The sequence below is a fragment of the Malaya genurostris genome, chromosome 3 (genome assembly GCF_030247185.1).
Source record: "Malaya genurostris strain Urasoe2022 chromosome 3, Malgen_1.1, whole genome shotgun sequence".
Classification (NCBI taxonomy): Eukaryota; Metazoa; Arthropoda; class Insecta; order Diptera; family Culicidae; genus Malaya; species Malaya genurostris.
Window position 1 is genome coordinate 285,244,505 of NC_080572.1, and position 24,399 is coordinate 285,268,903.

Genomic DNA, 24,399 nt, shown 5'->3' on the forward strand with positions numbered 1-24,399 from the left:
GGATACTCTGATGAATTTAGGTGGACACGTTTTAAAGCCTATTCGCACTATTCTGGGACGATCCGGGACGTTTTTTTCCCTCATCGCCGACGACGTGTGCATGTATTGGAATCCCGGATCCGGCATAAAATCCATTTGGTTGCCACCGATATTCCTCGTCGAGTTTTTCCCGGTGCCGATGGAGCGAATTTGATTTGATCCGTATCTAACGGGGAAAACAAATTGGAAAAATGACATGCGAATGCAACTATGTAATGAAAACCGCGAAAATGTTACCGCAGAGACGTGACTCGACCGTGGAAATTGTTTTGCCAATTAAACTACCCTGTAGAGACAGCCAATTTGTTCCAATCTGTTTTCTCAGTTAGATACTGATCAAATTTAAAACTAGTGCAAGACAGCTCTACGTCTTAACAAGACAAAAACAAATCATTACAAAATAGTTATCACAATACAACTCAAAAACTACTTGTCACGTAACGTCTTGAATATTTAAATAAAATCAAAATTCATTTGCAAAGTCTACAAATTATCAAAACACAGCAAACGAATTACCAACATGAGAACGTGAAGACATGACATGCAGACGTGAAGTCGATGTTTTTTTATACCGGATGTCTTAGAAATGCATGAAAAGTTCTGATCTGGTGCAATCTAAAAGAAACTACAAGGATCAGCCCCATGGGGTTGTTCGAGCCATTGATGTGGAGCAAGACAACCAAAATTTCTAATGATCGGCATTATCAATTAATCGTCACACTTTTGAATACTTTGCACGAGAGTCTGCTTAGATTGATCTTTATTAGGAACACGCGAACCTAATGATTTGTATTTGTTTTGTAGTCGACATTACATCAATAGCCCAAATGTATGCAATTATATGTTTGTCCATGCTTGCGATACGGATATCGATAATTCTCTTCGCCAAGCTTGTGTTCAAGTTTTGTATGCAAGCAGTTATTTTTATAATGTTTCTGTACCATTACTACCATTCTGCGATTTCGGTTGAAGCGATAAACTTTTTCTCAGTTCTTCTTATATAAATTAGAAATAATTATTATGCACTCAAAATTCACCCTGGGGACGTTGTCAATTTCTCAGGCGAAACGACATAACATGGGATTCATCCAATCTTGCATGACACAAGATCAGAGCATACCAATTAAAGCTTCAAATCGTTTTATGGCACTTTTTGTCTTGCTGTCTAGCAACAACCTACCTCTAACATGCTACACGTGGGACTGAAACGTTAGCTATAATTTTGCTTCTATTTATAGCTTCGTGCGCTTCCAACAGCTTCGCTATTGCATCGATTGACCAATCAGAGCACTGCTTTTCCTTTGATATATCGCTTACTTCTTCAGAATCGTCGACTATGGCAGGAAAATCCGGTATGCCGGCGATTTTTTGCATGCAAAATAGGACACTACTAGCTATTAATTAACATTTCAATGATTTACAATTGAAAATGCATGGCTATGAACATTCAAACCAATACGGAGAAATATTTCCAATCAAATGGTGACATAATATTAATAATTGATACAAAATTGACTGAGCTGTAATTGTTCAACATCTACCACATTTCTACGTGTATTTTTCTTGAGTTTCTAATTTGCACCCCTATATAGAAAACAAAAAATGTGTTCCACATTAAAAAAATAATTTGGAAAAATCGACTTTGGGACTTTGGAATATCCGAAATCGAATTTTTTCATGCCAAATGTCTTAGAAATGCATGAAACGTCGAGATCTGATGTAATCCCCAAAAATATTTTGTCGTGAATACGACATACTTTACTATGGGGCGCCTTTTCAAAATTAGCCATATGGAAGAATGGGTAGAACTTAATCGTGAATATCTCGACTTGTATAATGACAGCAACATAATTCTTTCAAAATCAAAAATATGATCAGGAATTTAGGATAATGTTTTGAACAGTGTAAGATAACCACAAACAACTCAAAAATTAAGTTTTTTGAAAATTAAAAAAAAAAAACGCGGAAAACTCTTTATTTTTGCTTGGGTTTTTCGCGTAAGGACGACGATTTTGAGGTAGTCAGGCACATATCTTCAACTGAACGTTATAAAAAGGGAACCGTGGTCAAAAATCGATCATTTCTTCTTGTGCGTTGGATGAAAGCAGACGTCGGGGCGAGAAGACGCATTAAACCAGTTTCGCATCTTTTGGCACTGCGAGCGGATGTGTCGTTGTGTACGCAAAACTAGTTTTAATTCAAGCAAGCACGATTGCATCAGCTGCTGGTGCTTTGCATTGGAGATAAAGAAAACAAGGAACGAAAAGTGGACAACATTATATAAAATCAGCCGTTCTAATGGCTCAAAATGCAAATCGTAGGGAGAAATCATCAGTTTAGTGAAAATCCAAAATAATTCGATTTGCTTCGTGTACTTTTCGCTGTTCGTTCGAGAAAAATGTTCCGAACTGTGCTAAATATCGTAGAGAATTCCACAATTTAGTCCTTCTAAAAGGCAGAATTGAATCCTGTACAGCAACTTGATAGTTTCTTTCAATGAAATACTCAAATCCGAAATGAGATAATCGACGTAAAAATCGTTGAAAATTTAAGTAGTGAAAAAGGGGAAAGTTTCGCAATTCACACAATCGATCAACTATCAATTCGAATTCGAAAGTGTAAAGAAATCGTGTCAGTTTTATTCGTATTCACGACATCCAGTTATGTCTCTGACATTACACACTCGTACCTTTTTTTGAAAAAATCGAAAATTGGTGTCAATTGACTTTAAAACTAACGGGACAACACCAGATTTCGACGACGACTAAAAAATACAAGAAAAGCGAAAAAATACCGCGCAATCTCGGGAATACCCGTAAAAAACTCGCATAAAAAATTTAAATAAAAAACCACGTGAAAAAAGATCTCAGTGTATTTATCAAACCCTCAGTTTTCGCGACAAAAACGACGGATGGGACACAGCTCGGGGACGTAGGGTGGGTTCGCTAATTTGGGTACTACATCGATGTTCAACCGCTCTATTTCCTCCACCGATCGCTTCAAATAGTGGGCGGAAGCCAGATCCGGTCAGAATACCGCGTCTTTGCCCTTATGATATTTCTTGATGAACGACGCCAACTGCCGGGATACTATAATTTCCCCGTTCCTGGCCAGTCCGGAGCGAATGAAGAGAGGCTTTGACATCGTTGTCAGCCACAGCAGCACCTTCTTGTGGAACTTGGTGTGTGAAATGAACGTCACCTCGGAGCTCACTTCCTTTGTGGGGGAAGTAAAACGTAAACGTTTCAAGTGAGGTAACCGACAAAGCAGGTTGTTTTTCTATTACCACTCAATATTCTCAGAGGTGGCTGAATTGATTTATAAAACATAAGCTCGTTTGAAAGCTTTGCGGTCATTGTTGATTCAATCGCATTTCCGCTCAATGCTCTCGGATATGGATGAACCGATTTCAATAATCGAAGGCTCGTTCGAGACTAAAATTGGGTTGTGGTTCGAAAATCATATGGCTGACACTTCAAGTTTCGGAGATATAATCGTACAAGTGACGTAACCGACAAATCAATTTTTTCTATCCGCATAATTATTTCAGAGAGAGATGATCATGTTCAAATGTATTATTGCTGATACACTTGGTTTGAGAAATGTTGTCAAATAAGTGACGTAAGTGGCGAAGCATGCCTTTGTGATCGACCCGAATAAATATGAATTTGAATCCCAAATTATTATCTTAATTAAACAGCCAATAAATGTTCTAACACATGGATCAATAAGTCCCGAGACTAACAATGGAAACAATATTTTTTTTGCAAATTTTTTTTATTCATCAACATAATCACCTTTTAGGGTGATACAATGGTTCCAATGTTTTTCCAATTTTTCAATACCATGCTTATAAAACAATTTATCTTTCGCTTCAAAATAAGCTTCAGTTTCAGCGATGACCTCCTCATTTGAGCCAAATCTTTTTCCCTGGAGCATTTTTTTAAGATAAGCAAAGAGCCAGTAGTCACTGGGGCTGGCGAGTATGGGGGGTGGGGAAGCAGATCAAAGCCCAATTCGTTCCATTTCGCCATTGTTTTCATCAACTTGTGGCAGGGTGCATTGTATTGATGAAAAAGGATTTTTTTTCTCTGCATGTGCGATCGTTTTTTTGCGATTTCCTCCTTCAAACGCACCAGTAAGTCAATATGATAATCACTGTTGATCGATTTACCTTTTGCGTGGTAGTCAATGAAAATCACGCCATGCGTATCCCAAAAAACTGACGCCATGACTTTGCCAGCTGACTGCTGCGTTTTCGGACGCTTCGGACGGCTTTCGCCAGCTGTGCGCTACTCAGATGACTGCCGCTTCGACTCTGGAGTGTAGTGATGTATCCATGTTCCGTCCATGGTCACGTAACGACGCAAGAAATCTTTTTTGTTGCGAGTAAATAGCGATTGCGAGTGAATGCTTTCTGAATCATCGACTCTTTGCTGTTTTTGTTCCATCGAAAGCAATCGCGGCACCCACTTGGAAAAAACCTTTTTCATGCTCAATTTTTCATGAAGGATAGTAAATACACTTCCATATGATATCTGTGTCATCTCAGCAATCTCACGGAGCTTCACTTTACGATCTTTCATTATGATTTTTGTCACTTCACTCACATTTTCCGGTGTAACCACGTTTAAACTCGGCGAACCACCGAAAAATCGTTGCTTTTGATGGACAAGAGTCCGGATAACATTTTTCAATCCATTGTTTTGCTTGCACGGTGTTTTTACCCATTAAAAACAATGTTTTATCAAAACACGAAACTCGGTTTTTTTCCATTTTTTAAACAAACTACGAAACGACTTTACTCCAACCTCGATAACTCAGCTGTTTCTGGTCGGATCGACTTAAAATTTTGACCCGTTCCAAGCAAAGGTTAGTACTCTAGAAAGACGTGGTTACTGGTTTACTACGAGCGCCATCTCTGCTTTAGTCTCGGGACTTATTGATCCATGTGTTAATAGGACTGTGTCTATGCCAGAAGAAAGGCATTATCACACCACCAGGTGTAATAAGAATAGTTTTGTTTTGTTTTGTAGCACAGTGTAATTGCTAATTATTAATGTAATTGCTCATAATGTTATCTCTTTTTGGATGTACTCCAGTGCAGCAATTGAACATTATGCCCGTTTAAAACAAGTTTGCTTTAGTAAATAAGCATGTTCGACAGCTTGTCTCATTATTAACCAGTGATAGTTTTGCGCAGTGGCGATATCGTAACCAATGAGGTTCACCCGAGGTGTGATTATAGCTAAGCGAAACAAAAATATAACCAGCGATAAATTTTCTATTGTTAAACCCATTGCCGAATGATCGAATGCTAGGGCAATTGTACTGCCATTGTATCGTCCGAGCTTCCCTGCAAAACTTTGTTTTTCTAAAACCGAACGCGTTGTTCGCGAGTTGGAGAAATTGAGATACGTAGCAGAAGCGACGAGTGAAAAATAACCAAGGTGTTATATGTTTTAAGAAGTCTGTGACAGAATGTTTAGATTCAACCGTCAAATGTCTGCAGAGAAGATAATTTCTTTAGATTAGATTTAGGAAAATATTATTTGTATTTATTACACTCATTAGATTATGTTCAATATTAAAATTTAAAACTTTTACGAAAATTTTGAATAGGTTTATCAGCCAGATAACCAATAAATATTAATATTGGCAGTAAAAATAGCATCCTACAGGCATTAAAACTTCTTCCAGCAATCTGAAAGCTTATTGGCTGTAAATCGATCAGTATTCAGAGCTCTGAATGCACACTAGCCATAAATGAGCATAATCAATGGTTTTGTCAAAGTCGGTATTAAAGCTGTCTTAAGGGCGACTATGAAGCCATTCAGATATTTTATCCTGTCATAATTAGGCATTAATCCGTGCTTACCGTGCGTTATCGGTGCGGTAAGAATAACGGCAGTCAGCTAAGGAATGAGACTCACTGCTTGTTGCTAAATGGAGAATGAGCGAATTCAAACCTGTGTTTTCTCCTATGTTAGGCACTGTGTTTTTTTTTAATTCGCAAGAATCCGACTTTTGGTTCCAGAATTGCAATAAAAAATTGTACGAAAAAGACAGCTGACCAATTTTTTTCCAAACTTAGAATTAAATTGAAATTACTCTTCCCACGTCACACAGGGCGACGAAGGAAAAAAAACTATAAATTCAATAACTTGCGTTCATAGAGAAATTTTCAAACATGAGCAATCTTCTCAAAAAAAGGTAATAAATTCATCTAGTTAGAAGGTCCGACAAGTTATCGACGGCCACACAAAACACATATACCGGTCCCCTGAATCCGGTTTCGTAATCAGTGATCAAAAGCCCCCAAAACGGTACTCACTTTTCTCCGAGATGGCTTAACCGATTTTCTCAATTAGATATCAACTAACATGGCCTACAAATTCTACTAGTTTTTTGTCACATTTAGAAGATTTTCAACCAATTTTTGAATCGTGCTTCTAAATAAGGCTTGAAATTTCAAACACTTAAGGAGTGCATCGAAAATAAGCTATCCACAATTTTTTTTTCAAATTATGATAAAAAACGATATTTCATTCAAACTAAAAATTGATCCTTTATTGTATGAAGTTAAACTTACGCATAATGAAAACCAGATGAAATTTAAGTTATTCATTCACGAATTTTCGAACTTTTAATCGAACGCTTTTCATCAAGTTCCGGCAAGTGTTGCATCGCATTTTTTGGACGCTTGAGCTCAAATTTTTTGAGCTCCTGCATGTTTCCAGCTTTATACCCTTTTCCGCAACCCAATTGAGAGTGGTTTTGGCATAGTGAGCCGACGCTAAATCCGGCCAAAACCTGGACCTGGAAGGGTTTTTGAGTCCTCCTCTACATAAGTCTCATCGTTCATCAAAACGCATGCATCCGGACACTGCAAAAGACGCGACTACAATTTCCGGGCCCTTGTTGCTGCTCGCTTCTTCTTTTCTACACTTTGTTTCGAGATTTTCTGCTTCTTGTAGGCCTTCAGGTGATTTCGCCTCTTGATACGCTGGTTCATTCCGACACTCATTCCTGCTTTTTTTGTCAAATCACGTATTGACATTGAATTGTTCTTCATGATTAGAGATACCACTTTCTGGTCCAGTATCGGGTTGGAAAAACCGGGTTTTCTGCCTCTTCCTGGTAGCTCATTAAAAGAATAGTGTTCCCCAAACTTATTAATGATGGTTTTAACACTGGCATGATGAATACCAAACCGCTTCGCCAATTTTTGCATAGTAATACCCTTCTCACTTAGCCATGTGTCTAGAACCTTAATTTCCACTTCGTTTTCAATTGGCGACATTTTGAAAACGCAGAATTACAACAACGAAACACGCTGACAAACAATCGAAAGCTGACAGCCAAGCGCACAGCATGCTGTGATCTGAGCATAAAAAACATCACAAATACATGCGTACAACACAAATGTATGTGGATAGCTTATCATCGTGTCGAATCCCAACAAAATTCAGAAGTTTTGTATGGAATATGGAATAGATGATATTGTCCGTCGCTCTGAACAACGGTTTGAAAGTTTAAGCACTCTTCGCTCTACAACTCCGGAATCGAAGGTAAGATCGACGACACGACCAGGCACTCCGAAGAAAAATCAGCATTAAAACTGTTCGCTAACGATTCACCGCCAGTTACCACAAATCTAGCGACCCCTTGTAAATGATAAAAATAATCTTCTCGAGCAACACTGTTTAAGTTGCTATGGACTAGTTACCAAGGAACCCCAAAACAAATAAACATGTTTTGAAAGCGGTGGAATAGTTCTATTAGTGTTCAACTTTGTCCAAATTAAGCAGAAATGCAATTAAATGAACTCGATTTTCGGAATTTAATTGAAACTAAGGATGAAACCAACGAACGAGGACAATGATCTGCTTCCAGCGATTTATCCGTACACTTCAACTGCTAGCTTTTCTGGGCAGTAGGATTCGGTGTAATATGCCGGTGTCAAAATTGTTTTGTGTCGGTTGATTGCGCAGCAGTAGAAACAGTATTTCACCTTGTTGGCCACTATTCGAAGATTACTAGTGAAATTCCACAATGAAATCATTTTACCGTACGTTATGCCGGTACCACAGAGCACTAGCCTCGCTCAGCTCGTTGTCGGTCATTTCCATGTCTTCCTTCTCACACAACGGTTTCAAGTCAAGACCTGAATTTTGAACTTGGCTTTATAAAAAAGATAACTCGTACTCCTCAATTTTTACATTCCGCTCGAGTCAGGTAAATCCATTAAAATGTTCTGTAATATAATAACCCATCTGAAATTTATTTTGTTTACATTCATCTTGCCTTCGATATGCAGTAACCAAGGTTATGGTGACTGTTATTCAAAATCAATAAATATATCAACTTGTGCTGCCAGTTTAAAAAAATTCACTAGCGTTTCCGATTTGACATTTCCAGTTACTGAGGGGTAGTTATATTTACGATACAGTTTTGATAGACGAGTGGCAGGTCGTGTCGTCGGTAAGATCCTGATAATATTTGGAATATGTTTATAGTATTGTAAGACCTTTCAATTGAACCCAAGTTTGTAAAAAATAGCATCACTTAGTCTAAGCCCTAAATTAGTCTCTGAGAAATCGAAGTGATTGATTGATCGATTTTAAAGTTTTTGTCCACTAGTTCCGGTACTTTCGACTTCGGAAACTGAGACTCTGTTGAAAAAGTCTTTGCTATGCGAAATAGAAAGCGAACTTTCGCAAATGAAATGTTCATCTCTGTCAGGGGAAGTAATTATAATGACACGGAAAACAATTTTCTAAAATATTCAGTTTTATCTACTCGAACCACTGTTAGTACGATTTTATTTTCCGTATTTTGAATTTGAGCCCTTACTCACTTATTCTCTCTGTGTTTTTTAAACGAGTAAGAAGGATTTGCTATCAGTGGCATAACACACAAAGCAGGGCGAAAATTTGCTTTTAGAGGAAATAACAAAACCAAAAATATTCCAAACTTTATTTGTTCAGCTTGTTCAGCTACGTCTCGATGTAGTTGAAACTTTAATCATCCGTTGGAGAAGCAAAATAATGCGATTCTTATAACTGTGCAACTCAGAAAAAGCACCCGCGACTGAAAAAGACATTGATTTAAGGCTTTATCGAAGCGGCACTATCGATGACTAAATTATGAAACAATTATTCGACAAAGATTCGCTTGCAATTAATAGATCCCCCTAGGAAGTATCCGCCGGTGATTGAAATCAATTGGAATTAGACCTTGACCTGCAATTATATCGGGCTGTTGTATGACACAGACAGGAAGTATATTGTTCATCACCACTAGATACACATAACTCATGGCCATCTTTGTGAAACTAGATTGAGCAGTTTCTGAGGTGACAGTAGTTACTGTTTTGATGAATTCTGTAATCAAGTAAGTATACAACATTTCACTTATGGCGTTTTCGTTTTTAATTTGCACTACACCGGTGCAGTGCTACACTGAGGCATGAATAAACGAACAAAAATGACGAAAACAAACAGTAACCATTGACTACAATAAACGATTCCATTGCACAGAGCTACACCAAACTTTTGATGAGTGCTACACCAGTGGTATCGGTGCAGAAAAAGTGTAGCTCTGGTGTAGTGCAATTGGTAAAAACGAACGGTTTCAGTGCAGCTTTCGCTACACCAGTGTAGTGCAATTTAAAAACGAAAACGACATTAATTTAAACGAAACAACAACAAAATCGATTAAATTGCAAGTTCCGTAGCCGTTTAGTTGATTGCCTTTCAATTGCACTAGCCATTGCGAGCATAATTCATAATAATTCAGGTCGGTCCGCTTCATCTATTAGAGAGCATGCCCGAAAAATAACAACAACAAAAAATAAGTTGGAAAAATCTGATCATCGTGGAGCCACGGAATGTGACATTCAAGCCGGCCGATTCCTGTGGTTGGCAGTAAACATTCGACAGGATGCTTGAAGCTGTTACGTTTATTGGACTTTTGCCAGTGAAAAATATGTCAGCTGGATATTATCACTTTACAAATTTGTAGCTTTTTCCAAAGAACAAGCCTCGATGTTTAAAATAGAAGCAATAGAACTCGCTTAAAAAAAGGTGGTTTCGAAACAGGAGTTCCTGCCGTATTTCAGTGTACGGTCCATCGCTAGTTTCAAGGGAAACGGTTGTTACCGAATCACACTTCTGGCAAGTGGCCAGCAATCGATAATTACAGCTGGAACGTGGCACTCAAATGAATATATTGTCGTTCGGTTTCTGGTACAAGATTTTCATTCATTTCTTTCCACCAGTATCGAAGGGGTATTTTTTTAACCAACAATTGCACTGTGGCATATTTTATGAGTGCGAGATTCCTGATGAGATGGCGACTGAATCACAGATGAGGAACATCGCCCAAGGCAATGCTTTAGAATGGTGAGAGACAAATAATTCCTATGTTACTCAGGGCATTTCCATTAGAAAATAATAGACATTTTCTCCAATCTTTATCATGTCTGTCACACTGGAAGAAAAATAGAAACAAGGCTCAGTTGCATTGTATATTGATCGATATATAATACAAACTAGATCTAGAAGTAAATTTTCAGCGTTTCCAGCTAGAAGGTGCCAATGTCAGCTTATATACGTATTCAGGACCTTTCAACATTGTTTTCTAATTGAAACTGACTTCTATAGTGGATGGAACCAAGTTAGAATACATTATGATTTATGCCAGAGGTTGCCAACCATACTAGCCAACGAGCCAAATATGAGCATTATAACAGTTAAAAAAAAGGCGGGTAGGTAATGTCAGCGACATAACTGGATATCGTGAATACGAACAAAACTGACAACCCATTTTACATTGATGGTCGCAGGCACGTACCCAGAGGGAAGGCCCGAGGGGCCCTGGCTCTTCCGAAATCGAACACTTTCATCGATTGATTTGATATATACTGTTTACACATTCAGTTTTCATGCATATTATAAAGCTTGATTTGATCTACCTAGTGGTGTAATTATGTCTTTCTAACAACTGGTAACACAAGTCATTTGTACAAGTTTAATTCAAGAAATTTTGACTACTTTGTTCGGTTACCGGCACCCTTTTATTTCAAGCTTATAACTTCTGACTAAGTACACATTATGCGGACATATATACTTCAATGGAAAGCTAAAGTCCCTAGCTAACAACTGATTAAAAAATCAAGTTGCTTAATTTGATTGAAAAAACTTTGTTATCAATTTAATAAATGTAATAATAATATTTTGCCATTTCAAAAAAGCAATTATTAAAAGAAAAAACGGAATTTATTCTTTCATAAGACGCTTTGGACAAAAGTCATCATTGTCTGATGGGGAGTGGGTCATTTCGCCGAAAGCCATTTCGCCGAAAGTCGTTTCGCCGAATAGGTCATTGTCTCTCTGCATCTCCGCATATCACTGACAATTTTTCACGATTCGTCGAAAAACATGGGGTGCCGGTAACCGAAATCGGTAGACATTCTGAAAATGGCAAAACAAATCTTTGGTTGCGAAGATTTTGATAGCATCTGGTATGAAATCACGAAATAGATCGATTTCACCTAATAAATATTGAATCCACTCACCTTTTAGATTGATGCTCTTCAATTCATGATGCTATAAAAAAAATTGGTTTGAATGCAGTAAAAAGTACAAGCGTATGTTTGCTTTGGTATTCGGCACAAAAAATACACACACATGACATTTGTCGTAATGTCGCAATCTACTTTCTGTCACAGGTTACGGTCGGCACTCCCACCGAACCGAACGCTTTACCCTATTTATCACAATTCCTCAGAGTTTTCACATCGTCACCTCGAATGACGGTTTGAAATTTAAATGCCACTCAGCCCTTCTAGCCACGGTTCTGAAGTCGGGTTTCGCAGTGATTGCGTAACCTTTCTATAGGAGAAAGACAAACAGATTTTCGTTTGGATGAATATTTTGGTGATTCCGATTACACCGTGAAGTAGTGATTTCGAATCTACAGATGGAAAATATATCCTGCTGCTGAGTGCTGCACATGCATACTCTGGACTAAAAAGACGAACGCGAGCTCACTTCGGAAACGTTTTCGGTTATGGTTATTAGGTTCGTTTGTACTTTTGGTGTCGGTTGGAACTGACATTGAACCGGTTTAGGGTGACTAAATAGAGCGGAATGGTTATGAAATCTATTCTTTGAAAATGTCATGATATAATGTTCGTGGACTACCTCGAAAAAGGAATAACACCATTGACAGCAAGCGATTGAAAATCGAACAAATCGTGTTTGCGGTACATAAAAAAATCACTTATGTTTCATTTTTGGAGTTATGATCGCTACCAGAAACCAGAAACAGAACCGGAAACCAGAAACCGCCAAGATAGGTATAGCCATCAAATAATATGACCTACAAATTGTAATAGTTTTGATGCGCGTTAAGAGGACTTTTTCGGTTCTTCACGAGTCAAAACAAGGGAGCCACCTCGGACCACTCCTTCTCAAGCTATAAGTGAATGATCTATACAGTGAATTGTTGTCAGATGATTTGAAAAAATATCGCAACATCGCAAGCCTTGTGGGGTGCTCTACAAATGGACATTGTGATCAGAACGGCATTCATTTTGTTTTTGTTTCAGCGAAAGACTATGAAGTTTTATGACTCATCAAACAAAACACTCAAGTCTTCAATACTCCTCTCCCTGTATTTCCAGATCCGGATGCTGGATCTCGATGATACGTTCCGGTACACCTAGAACTAGATATATAATCATCAGTTAGATGTTTTATTTTTCACTTGTGCACGGAACGACCGTTCTGCCCCTAATTCGTATTACTGTTTTTGAATTAGTTGATTTTAACATCAAAATTTCCAAAATAACTATAAAATTAGTTAAAATTGAGAATTAACTTTGCTGAAAAAAAAAACTCTTATTTTTAGAGAATGTGTTTAGTTGGCGAATATCCTGGACACAAACAAGCAATATTTCAATCCAACACGAAATTTTCATTGACAACTAATTTTGTTATTAAAATCAGGAAATTTGTTTCTATTTATCCATCACCATCATTGCTGAAGGACAGCACAAAGAAAACAAAAATGAAATTGGTTTTATTAATAAGTATATTAGCCAAAAACTCATGAGAAGTCATTCGGGCGTTAGCCAAATTTTGTGCTAGGGCACATAACCGATTTTGATATGTTTTCGTTTCGTCTTTGACTCATCAGTGCACAGTAGTTCAATTTGAACCGCTAAGCAGACGTAAAGTTTCTGCTACTTACAGAACACTTGTATTCTTTGCATCGAAATGCAATATCTATACTGACGTGCCGAACGAAAACGTGTTTTCGACTTTTTCTGGCCGATGCAGGGGTCATTCAGGGGTTAGCCAAATTTTGTGCTTAGCGGTTCAAATTGAACTGCCGAGTTTTGCATAAAGCAGTTCAATTTGAACTGCTATGCACTGATGAGTCAAAGACGAAACTTAAACATATCATGAGAAGTATCAAAGCAAAACAATCCATTAAAAAGCTAAAAAGGACAGTCTTGTTGAAACTGCTTGCAAATTGTTTAGATGTTTTTCGCATGAGCTACGATATATCCATATATAAATTTCGAAACCGATTTGTAAAAATGACGTAAACTCTTAGTGGAAAGTGTATTTATTCAGAATTTGTGCGTATTTGAAGCGATTGTGCGTAATAATGTTTTTACGCGGAACAGTGAAGTGAGTTTCGAATGTTGCTCTCTAATTGTATAAGTCAAATGATGTTTTTTTTGTATCATCTAACCTTCCGTGCCACGCCGTCCGGTGTACTACTTGTATTCGTGTTTTGTTTTCCAAGTGCTCAATATTTTCAGTGAGATTTCGCGAAGTCGAATGAAGAAAACAGCGATTTAGGAGACAAATGTTCAAAAGGAAGTTTATGTTTCGTTTTTTTTTTTTCTACAATACAACATCGTATTTATACCTGCCAATATAGAAAAGACAACAGCGACTGAAATTGTTTTCGGTAGTAGTGTGCCATCTAGTGGCTAGTAGTCATTACGGTGTTAACAGTTTCTCGGTGACAGAGCGCCATATAGCTGCAAATTGCAGAAGCCAATTCAACCATTCATATTGGTTGAAAACCAACGTTTTATTTCTCTAATTCAACTAAAAAATTAGTTGAATGGAAATGAAGTGTGCATTAGCTACTATTAAGAGAATTAGAATTAAAAAATCTGAATCAGCAAAAGTAAGATTTTTTAGTTGTCTCAAAAAATAACTAATTAAAATTAGAAAATCAACTAATTTTTTCGCCAAAATGCTGATTTCGGTCTTTCCGTGTGGGAATTTTGAAATATGAAAATACTTTGGTTGCAGATCATGTAAGGTACATATGATGAATGTCGCGTTGACATTTGTATTTGGTTTTTCTAAAATTTTAACCAAACTTTTTTACCAACTTTTTTTAAATAGTTCAATTTAAAGAGAAAGTGTTGTACTGATGACTTCCAGAAAATTAGTCCAGTTTTTAGAATAAATATACTGAAAAAATTCCTAATCCTACACTGAGAAAAATCGATTCAAATCCTAATCCTAATCCTACAAATTTTCAAACTGTCAAACGGAATCTTTCCAACAAACCAGCAAACTAGCATTTATATTTTGCAAATCTGATTCCCGAACTTTGATCGAAACAAAAGCTCTCTCTGTTTTATAAATGTCCAAGTCTTATCAAATTTTTAGAATTTATTGGAATACAAAATAAAATCACCTTACGAAAAATTTTCCATTTTGCATTGATTGCGTTCGATACGCACGTGTCAATAAGTCTGGGAAAAACAGCTGTGTAAACAAAACCTGCCGTCTATGTTTGTGCACTTGGTTGCCTAAATATACTTATCACGGGCTACCAGTCATACAGTTGTGGCCTTTGGAGGAGTTTGTTGTGCAGTGACAATGACACAGAAAAAACGTCTTCTCTTAGTCACGACACCTATGTAAATAAAACTCATTTAGTTACGAACCCATTACGCAGACACATTTTCACTGATGCTGATATTGAGGTTTTGGGCAGTAAAGAATGACTTGATTTCCGCCGAATTCGTGCGAGTGTAGTCGGTGTAGTGTAAAATACCATAAACAAAAATGGTAAAACCGTTTCAGGAACCCGGGAACACGTGCTCTTTTTTGACAATCCGCTTGATCAGGTTACCATGGATACATGGACATATGTTTATTTTTCCAAAGCCGCCATACCGAGACAGTATCGATATTTTGATCGTTTTGATGGCTTACCTGTGCAATCCATGTGTTCCGTATCATTTATTTCAACGTTTTTATTGTTTGTAACCAGGAGCTTTTAAAGCTAGATAGGTTTGTTAACGGATATTTGTTTTTCCTATCTCATATACAAATGTTATGCAATCAGTAGAGAGTATTTTTGGGATTAGCAAGAAGTTATCTGAAGGAAAGAATAGCCACTCGACTTATGGCGTTTCCGTTTTCAATTGTGACACTACATCGGCGTGATTAATTACACTCAAGTTAGAGCGAGTATAGACTAAGGTTTCAGGGAGTTAGGGAGGTTACGTACCGTGTTAAAAAAATATGTGTAGAACCAAACCGTGTTAATAACTCCAAAAACCATAGATTTGATTATATCTTTGTTTTGTTTTTGCCTTTCTCATATAGAAAGGTTATGCAATCACTCGTCGAACTGAGTCTGTGTGTGTGTCAAATAATCTCACTAGGTTTTCTCGAAGATGGCTGAACCGATTTTGACAAACTTAGATTTAAATCAAACGTCTTTCGGTCCCATACGGAATTTCTGAATTTCATCCGGAACCGACTTCCGGTTCCGGAGTTATAGGGTAAAGTGTGTTCAATATTGTACACCGTCACTTAAACCGGCGAAACAAAAAACTTAAAAAAAATTCTAAACTGGTCTCAAAACTACACAAATCGATAGTCATTTTTAGTAGGCAACTAAACAAATCGTCATTATCGTGCTAGGGCACAAAACCGTTTTTATTATTTTTACGTTTCGTCTTTGACTCATCAGTGCAGAGCAGTTCAAATTGAACTGCTTAGTGCTAAACTCGTTTTCGTTCGGCACGTCAGAAAAGACATTGCACTCCGTTGCAAAACAAAAAGTGTTCTGTGAATAGCAGAAACTTTACGTCTGCTTAGCGGGTCAAATTGAACTGCCGAGTTTAGCCCTAAGCAGTTTAATTTGAACTGCTTTGCACTGATAAGTCAAAGACGAAACGTAAAAAATAATAAACAAATCGATTCTGGCTATCCTGGTTCCCGGTAAAATAAATAATAAAGAAAAAATATGATTTTTTAAAAATATTAGACCCTACGGGCTCCCTTGAGTAATAAATAGTTTCCATTGATTTTATAGACACAAAACTTTACACGCTTTTTGCTCGAAAGCAGGTTTTGAAAGTCCGTGTTATTCAAAAAATACTGCATCAATTTTTTTTGCAATTTTGCACACACATTCTACACATAAAAAACCAGACCCCAACGTTTTCCTTTTCGTTGTTTGTTACTTTGGGGAGCTTTTACAGTTTCAAAATGGCGGATTTTTTCGTGAAAAATCGTAGTTTTCACTTTGAACAACCACCAAAAATTAAAAAAACATCAAACAGAAACGTTGGGGTCTAGAAAAACTTCTAATCTAACTATGCTGCGTTCACTTCAGATTAGTCTGTGCTGAGATACAGTGGACACCGCAAATCATGTCTTCAAACATATCTCTTCACTGACTTATTTCTCAACATTTTTCCACGAAAAATTTACAAAATGTTGTTCGAATGATGCTTTTTGTCATGCAAAACATTTGAATTTATTTTGTTAAACGATAATTCTTAAAAAAAGGCGGGTGGGTAATGTCACAGACATAACTGGATGTCGTGAATACGGAAACAACTGACATGTTCCTTAACACTTCCGAATATCAATTAGTTGATCAATTGTATGAATTATGCAAGCATTCCCCTTTTTCACATTTTTCGCAAAAACAAAGAAGGCTTCATTTGATCTCGATTACTGTGAATTTCACACAGCGAAAAGGTCACAAATCTCATCAAACTGTTCTAGATTTGCACTAAACTGAGGATTATATAAATCCTTTCACAGATCACTGAGCTATGAGCTTTAAAAATACGAGAAAGCAAACGCGCCTTATGAATTATCCTCTTTGATACTCATTTGTACCATACATTTCAGAAAAGCTTAATTTTGAATTATTTGAGATTATGTCACACAACTGAAAATTTTATCATAAAATTGTGATCATATTTCCGATGGCATGTAGCAAAAATTCTGTTGATTCGTTAGATACAACAAGAGATATTCACGATCAAAAACTTATCACTCTCTCAGAGGGTATATTTTGAAAAGGCGCCCCATAGTAAAGTAAGTCGTGTTCACGACAAAAATCGCAAAAATGATAATTCGAAAACGCATAAAGCAATTTGGCTCAAATGGCACGTTCCCCTTGATATTTGGAGATTTGTGCCTTGCCATCAATTTGTGTTTAGCATCATTTACCCGATATTCAAGAGGGAAGGATTGAAAGGAAATGGTAAGGGTTGGACTAGGAGGATGGGAAAAACTGACGACACAAAAACACATAAAAGCAGAAGTAAATTCTGCACCCCTAAGGGATGCTGAACAAACTGCTGGGGATCACATTTAGTGGAAGCAGAAGTAAATTCTGAACCTCTACGAGGTCCCGAACAGTCTGCTGTTAATAAAACCTCCAACCCCCGAGAGGATTTAGAGATCTTACAAAAGCGACACCATTCTGCACTCCCGGAAGAATGCAGAACGATTCGCAATATGTACGAGCAGAAGTAAATTCGGTACCCCCTAAAGGATGCCAAACAATCTGCTAAACCCTATTTAAGGTGAATACAGAAGGGATTCATTCACTCCAGGAAGAACGACGAACCCGTCTGACTATAGCTCCCTACCTCTCCTTCAATTTTAGCTCCGCATACACAGACTCAACCATGTATGGAGAACCAAAAACCCGGATACGTAGCTGCGTCAATGCGGGACAGTTACATATCAGATGATATGAAGTACCATAATCGCATTCACACAAATCACACGAATAATATTCAGCACGTTGAATAGTAGCCATGTGATAATTGAGTTTGCAATGTCCAGTCAGAGCTCTGACCAGAATACTGCAATGATGCTTGGAGAAATGCAGTAGACACTTTGACATTTTCAGATTTAAATCTGGTAGAAATGTTTTTGTCTGAGCGCAAGTTTGCAAGCTGCGCCAGTAGCTGGCATGTTTGGATGCAGCCCAAGAACGTATCTTGTGCTTTATCCAACTAGTTGAAAGTGGTAAAGCTGGTTCAGGACAAACGAAATCATTCGTTGCACCAGCTCTAGCCAACTCATCAGCCCATTCATTTCCAGTAATACCAGAATGGCCGGGTACCCATAAGAAGTAAACAGCATTTGAAATGCTGAGGTCTTCAATTTGAGTTCGACATGCGATCACTAGATTCGACCGTGAGTCATTCGAACTGTGTGCTTTTAAAGCTGCCTGACTGTCGGAACAAAAATAAATTCGTTTACAACTGATGCTCTGCTGAAGTGCCGATTGTACTCCACACAGAATCGCGTAGATTTCTTGGAACACAGTACAGTATCTACCAAATGAACGAGACTGCTCCAGCCTCATTTCACGACAGTAGACACCAGCACGACCATTCAACAGAGAACCGTCCGTATAACAAACTATGTGTTCATCAAGTTGTCGTTCCAGAAAACCAGAAAACCATTCCTCACGAAGAGGATAGCTGACATTGAATGTTTTGAAAGGAAAACTGCATGTGAGAGTTAGGTCACTAGGAGCGAGTAAATACTCATCCCACGTAACCATTTGAGACCACAAGCGTTGATTCGAAAACGCATAAAGCATAAAGTATAGAATTTGTACACAAAAAGTCATAGAATTCTAGCAGAGCCTTATATCTTGTCACAATGTTGTTATGAATGAGATTCATTCGAAAGCCTACAATCAAACATCAAACAGAAAATTAATTAAAATCAAAGCTAGAAGGACGATACACACTATGAATATTATAAAAATGTCCTTTGAAACAATGTTCGATCTTGAAATCCACATAAGACGCATTGTTCTTAATGAGTCTATGTTCAATATCTTGTTTGACATATATTGCTAGGCATCCACTAAAATTTTCTCTACAAGCGAAAAAAAGGCTTTATAATGCGATATTTCAAGGAGAGGAAAATGTTCGAGTTATCTTGCCTGTTACAAAAAATTGGCAAACCAAAACGAGTGTAATCGAAATAAATCAAAAACACACTTCTGATTTCAACCAACACAAAAATTTAGCATGGTGTCAATGCAGCTACTAAAATAGTGTCGATCGCGGCGACATCTGCAAGGGGTGAGCACTGGTTGCTCATTCAAAATTCACATCGTTCACATGCGAACCTATCAAACCCCTCGACATCAAAGCCCGACTACAATTTCTATACTACTGTAGGCAGGAGCACAGGCATTTATCTATTTTTTTCCTCAAGTGTTCTAAAACCCGCAAGTAAAACTCAACCTTCAATGGACGGCCTTCGCTTGACAATTCTTTTCATGTTTCACGTCAGCTGGAAAATTTGTAATCGTTTGTTTTGTGCAAACACGTACGGATGGTTTGACTCCACTGTGTAGATTGCTCAAACAAAAAAAATAAAGCCACATATTGCAAGAGTCCTTCCCTCCGGGATAAGAAAAATGTACCACATGATTCTCACACTTTTGCCGGTTTCAAGCAGCCCTTACTAGTATTCAGCACGGAATACACTCAAATAAAAATTCACGTTCGATTCACTTGAAAAATCACGTAGAATGGTTTCAAATGTCAAATTGAATATTTTACGTGACGAAAATGAATGTTATACGAACATCCCCTAAAATGAATATAGTCATCATATAAGGTTTACGTGAATTGACCAAACGTCAAACAATCTACGTGAATTTCCAGTGTGAAAATCTCGATTTTGAAAATGGCGAGCAGTGGCCCTCGAAGTGTAAGTAGTGTAAATATTTGCGAGAAAAGTTATTTAATTACAATTTTTTACTCCATCGACCGGACCATTCCAGTATGAAAGTTTCCATGTGTTCAACTGGACCGAGTGCCTGCGTGAGTACGGAAGTTTACCCGCTCCTGCCGACTGCTTCAAACAGGCCGTCGGTATGAAGGTAGAGACACTGAAACCATGTAATGCGACTTCAACCTGCATCGGTAGAGTTGTGGGAGTTCTTGGATCTCGACTTCGGCTTCGGTTGGATGGCAGTGACAACATAAACGATTTCTGGAGGCTTGTCGATTTGAGATACCACGACGTTTTTAGTTGCTTTTTAAGCCATTGGAATTATATGACAATTTTCTGAAATTAATGTTTTATATTTCATGGCATTTTTCATTTCATAGATTTATATCAAAACCGGAAATCTCTCTTTTGACTTCAACCAATATATAAAATAGTAATTTTCTGGTATCTAAATTTGATATGAACTGATAGATAAATGTTATATGAACAGTACATAACATTTTATCTATGAAACACGTAACTTTTACTGGATTATGCATTAAACAGCTTTTAAATGCCAGTCCATTAAAACCTACGTGAAAAGTAGGGTGGAAAATATTCACATAACTTTTCAGGTAACTATAATATGATTATTATTTTGAGTGTAGTGAAGTGTAGGTCGACATGAAAAGATAAAGGATTAAAAGCTTCCCGAGTTGATTCGTGCGAACCGATGGTAGAAACATTTTACCCCCGAAGGCCCACAATCGACGACTACCACGTTCGCTCTGGAACAGATTCACACTAGATGCCGCCAGAGGCGAGCAAAGCCATCATTATTCGAGGGTGGGTGTGTTATTCCGATGTAAGTGAAATGTTCTCATACAAATTGTACAGCAGGAAACCCTGGGTGCGGAACAGATTATCTGCAGAGAAAGATGTCCGGAATACAACCGGGAGGGTACATACTTCGATGGAGACATTTATGTCGTAATTATTTAAAATTACAAACTCTCTCTCTATCTAGCAAAGTGCAACGCGAGGACTCTTGAATTAAATGAGAATGGAATTCATTTTGATGATAACGTGGATGATAAATGATGAATATTTTTACTTTTCCATTCCGTCATTTCGAAGAATTCGATGCTTCGTATCTATGACTTCCGTCACCAGAATAATAATGCAAACAACAACGGTTTATGTTTAGTCGAAGACGGAACGTAAAACTAAGCAAACAAAAAAAACTTATCAAACTCACAGTTCTATCAAATATAAATTATAACGCGGAGTACTCCCGCAAAAATTTGTGAGAACACATTCTGCTATATGCGGTACACTGTCACTATGGCAGCGTACTTTGAAAAACTTTTTATGTAACTGGCAACCCTGCTGAAAAGAAATCAGCGCCTTCAAACTGCGGGCTTAGATTAACTCGTTTACTTCTGAAAAGGATTTTCTTTTACTCATAGTTATCAATAGGCAGCATTTGCTAGGGACTTCAAACACAAAAAGTGACACGAACATTATTGTGGAATTTTCCGTTGAAAAAGTCGCCTATGCTTGCTAGATCTCCGATAGGTATTTGGCCATAACGAGTTGCACAAGTGTTTGGCCGTCGAAGCTAAAAATACTAGATCGTTGAAAAAATGGTTTGGCGGGCAACGATCCATGTGATTTATCATTTCGAGCCACGCACTCAATTGGGTATCAAAACTATTGATTGTCAAATGACTCAATGACGGAATACATATAACTGTTCTAGGAAACCGCTGTAGGCAGGAGAAAATGTTCTGATATCATTTACCAGTTGATGAATTGTGTTCAATGGAGCCAGGGTCCGCCATCTAACTTTTTTTTTAACTCTCGGTTATTTCGACATTGGTAACCTTAATGTCACTTCTAATTTGACAGAAACTTAGTTTTATTCTTCCGCTGAACGAAAATGTTTGTGTATACGCTTGAGGAAGGCGTGAAAACAGTGCAGTTTTACTTTGAAAATCAGCTTGAAGAAGACATCGATTTTTACCGAAGAATCATCTTCTCAGATGAGGCACATTTTCATCTCGGCGGGTATGTTAATAAGCAAAATTGTCGCATCTGGGAGACGGAAAACACGCACGTTATCATGGAGAAGCCGATGCATCCTCACAGAGTGACGGTTTGGTGCGGATTTTGGTCTGGCGGCATCATTTGGCCATTTTTCTTCGAAAATGAGGCAGGAGCCGCCGCCACGGTCAATGGCGAGCGCTACCGCGCCTTGATTAGCGATTGGTTCTTCCCGTTACTTGAAGAGGAAGACTTCGATACTATTTGGTTCCAACAAGACGGCGCTCCGTGCCACACAGCCAACGCTACGATCCATCTTCTTCGCAGTCGGATGTCGTTTGGCCGCCTCGGAGCTGTGATTTGACGCCGTTAGACTATTATCTTTGGGGGGGGCTGTCAAAGATAAGTGTTATGTGGACAAGCCAGAGACAATTCAATCCTTGAAGGACAACATTCGTGCATCCATAGCTGAAATAAAGTTGCATACAATCGAAAATGTAATAAAAAACTGGACCGACCGTATGGCGTACTACAAGACCAGCCGAGGCAGCCATTTGAATGAAATTATATTCCACAATTAACCGGAAGGATTGTACTTTAGTATGAAAAAAAATTTGAAATCGGATGCACCGTTTGTGTTTTATTGCATGTTTAAAAAAAAGTTACATGGCTGTTCCAGCGCAACTAAAAACAGAGACTTTCCGATTTGATAAACCACTTTATTTTTCCGATAAAAGGCTGGTTAAAAATACCTTTCGGAGAAACCAGTGCAAATTAGCTAGACTTTTAGTTATAAATGCAGACCATCTAAGTGACTATTTGTACTCACGTTTAGTATTTCCCTGCTTAGGTTAGCTATAAGCTACGTTTAACGCGGATGTGCTGAAATTCATATTTAGGTTAAGTTCTACTCATCCACCATATTAATTACTGTTACCTATTGTTAAGCTTAGATACGACTTCAATTTCTATATAATTCAATGAGATGCACTTATCAATTGAAAATGTCATAAGAGTATATAATTTTAAGTTTATAATAATTATTTAACGGCAGAGGAATTAAGTCACCTACGCTTCACTTCTACGACTCTTAATTCTTCTTTTGACAACTTTACTGACCGAGAGCTGGTTCCATGGAGGTTCGTTGCACAGGGTGCGACAATGGCGGACCCTGTAGAAGATGATTTAGATTAGACAATTAGATGCATTTTTATGATTTAGAATTCGGCAATTAGATATAATGGATTGAGGAGACTGATATTTTCTATTTCATATTTCGTCGTCTCTCTAAGCAACCAATAGTACCTGAAAAATATCCACTTATTAGAACTCTTAAGTACGCGTGGCACTATATGGCAACTGGGGGTGCATCAACCGCTGGAAATTGGAATTTTTCGACGGCAATTTAAACGCGCCATTCAATCGCAGGGCGTTCTGTGTGTTTGAAACCCTTCGCTCCTGTTACTTTCATAAATTAAATTCATGTCAAAAAGCGTTTTATTGCTAATGCATGAACATCATCATCGGTATCAAACAGCTGGAAGTAAAACAGTCTGCTGGAAGTAAATCAATGATCGAATTTGAAGCATAAAATTTTTGCGCATACCTGAAAGATTACGAGATGTTCATTCATTAACATTTTTTTATTTGACACCAAATCTTTTTCATCTTAAACAAGATTAACTTTATCACAACACCGCTGTTAGATAAACATTTGTTATGGAATCATAAATTTCTCAAATCAAATGAACACAATTTCACCAAACGCCTTCACCATCGATGTTGTTTTCATTGACATTTTGAAGCGACGCGAACAGATTTCAACTAAAAAAGTTGTTGATTTTGCATGGCGATTATTGTTTTGCTTTCAACTGTCTCCAGCATTTGACAGCATTCAAAACTAGATATTTTTCAACTACTTGATTATAAGCAAATCAAAAACCATATTGGTTGAATGAAAAAGAAATTAGTTAAATCAACTATCGCAAAAATCAAAAACTGCGATATCGCAAATTTTATGATCGAAGGGTTCTCCGTGTACTTGAATTATTATGTATATGTTGTCCTCTTTGGTACACGTGCCAAACATGGTGGCGATTCGTTTAGTTGTTTCGTAGTTATGCTGAGATTTAAATACACTCGCGTTCATAAGCAGATAAAGATTAGTTTCCGAGTAGAGTGTGAGATCAAAAAGAAAACTAAATTTGATGTTGTGCTGTTAGTATATATCGATTACTTAATTTGCTATCATTTTGGTCGG

General features: G+C 37.6%; 2 protein-coding genes and 1 pseudogene across 3 annotated transcripts in view; 2 read left to right on the plus strand and 1 right to left on the minus strand.

Annotated features, from left to right (window-relative positions):
• The window catches only part of LOC131434750 (uncharacterized), a 61,786-nt gene that overhangs the window by 31,201 nt on the left and 6,186 nt on the right, over positions 1-24,399 (minus strand). The window lies entirely within an intron of this gene.
• The window catches only part of LOC131434751 (carbohydrate sulfotransferase 11), a 53,390-nt gene that overhangs the window by 24,688 nt on the left and 4,303 nt on the right, over positions 1-24,399 (plus strand). The gene's annotated exons all lie outside the window — the stretch shown is intronic.
• On the plus strand, positions 5,231-5,348 carry LOC131439711 (U4 spliceosomal RNA; annotated as a pseudogene).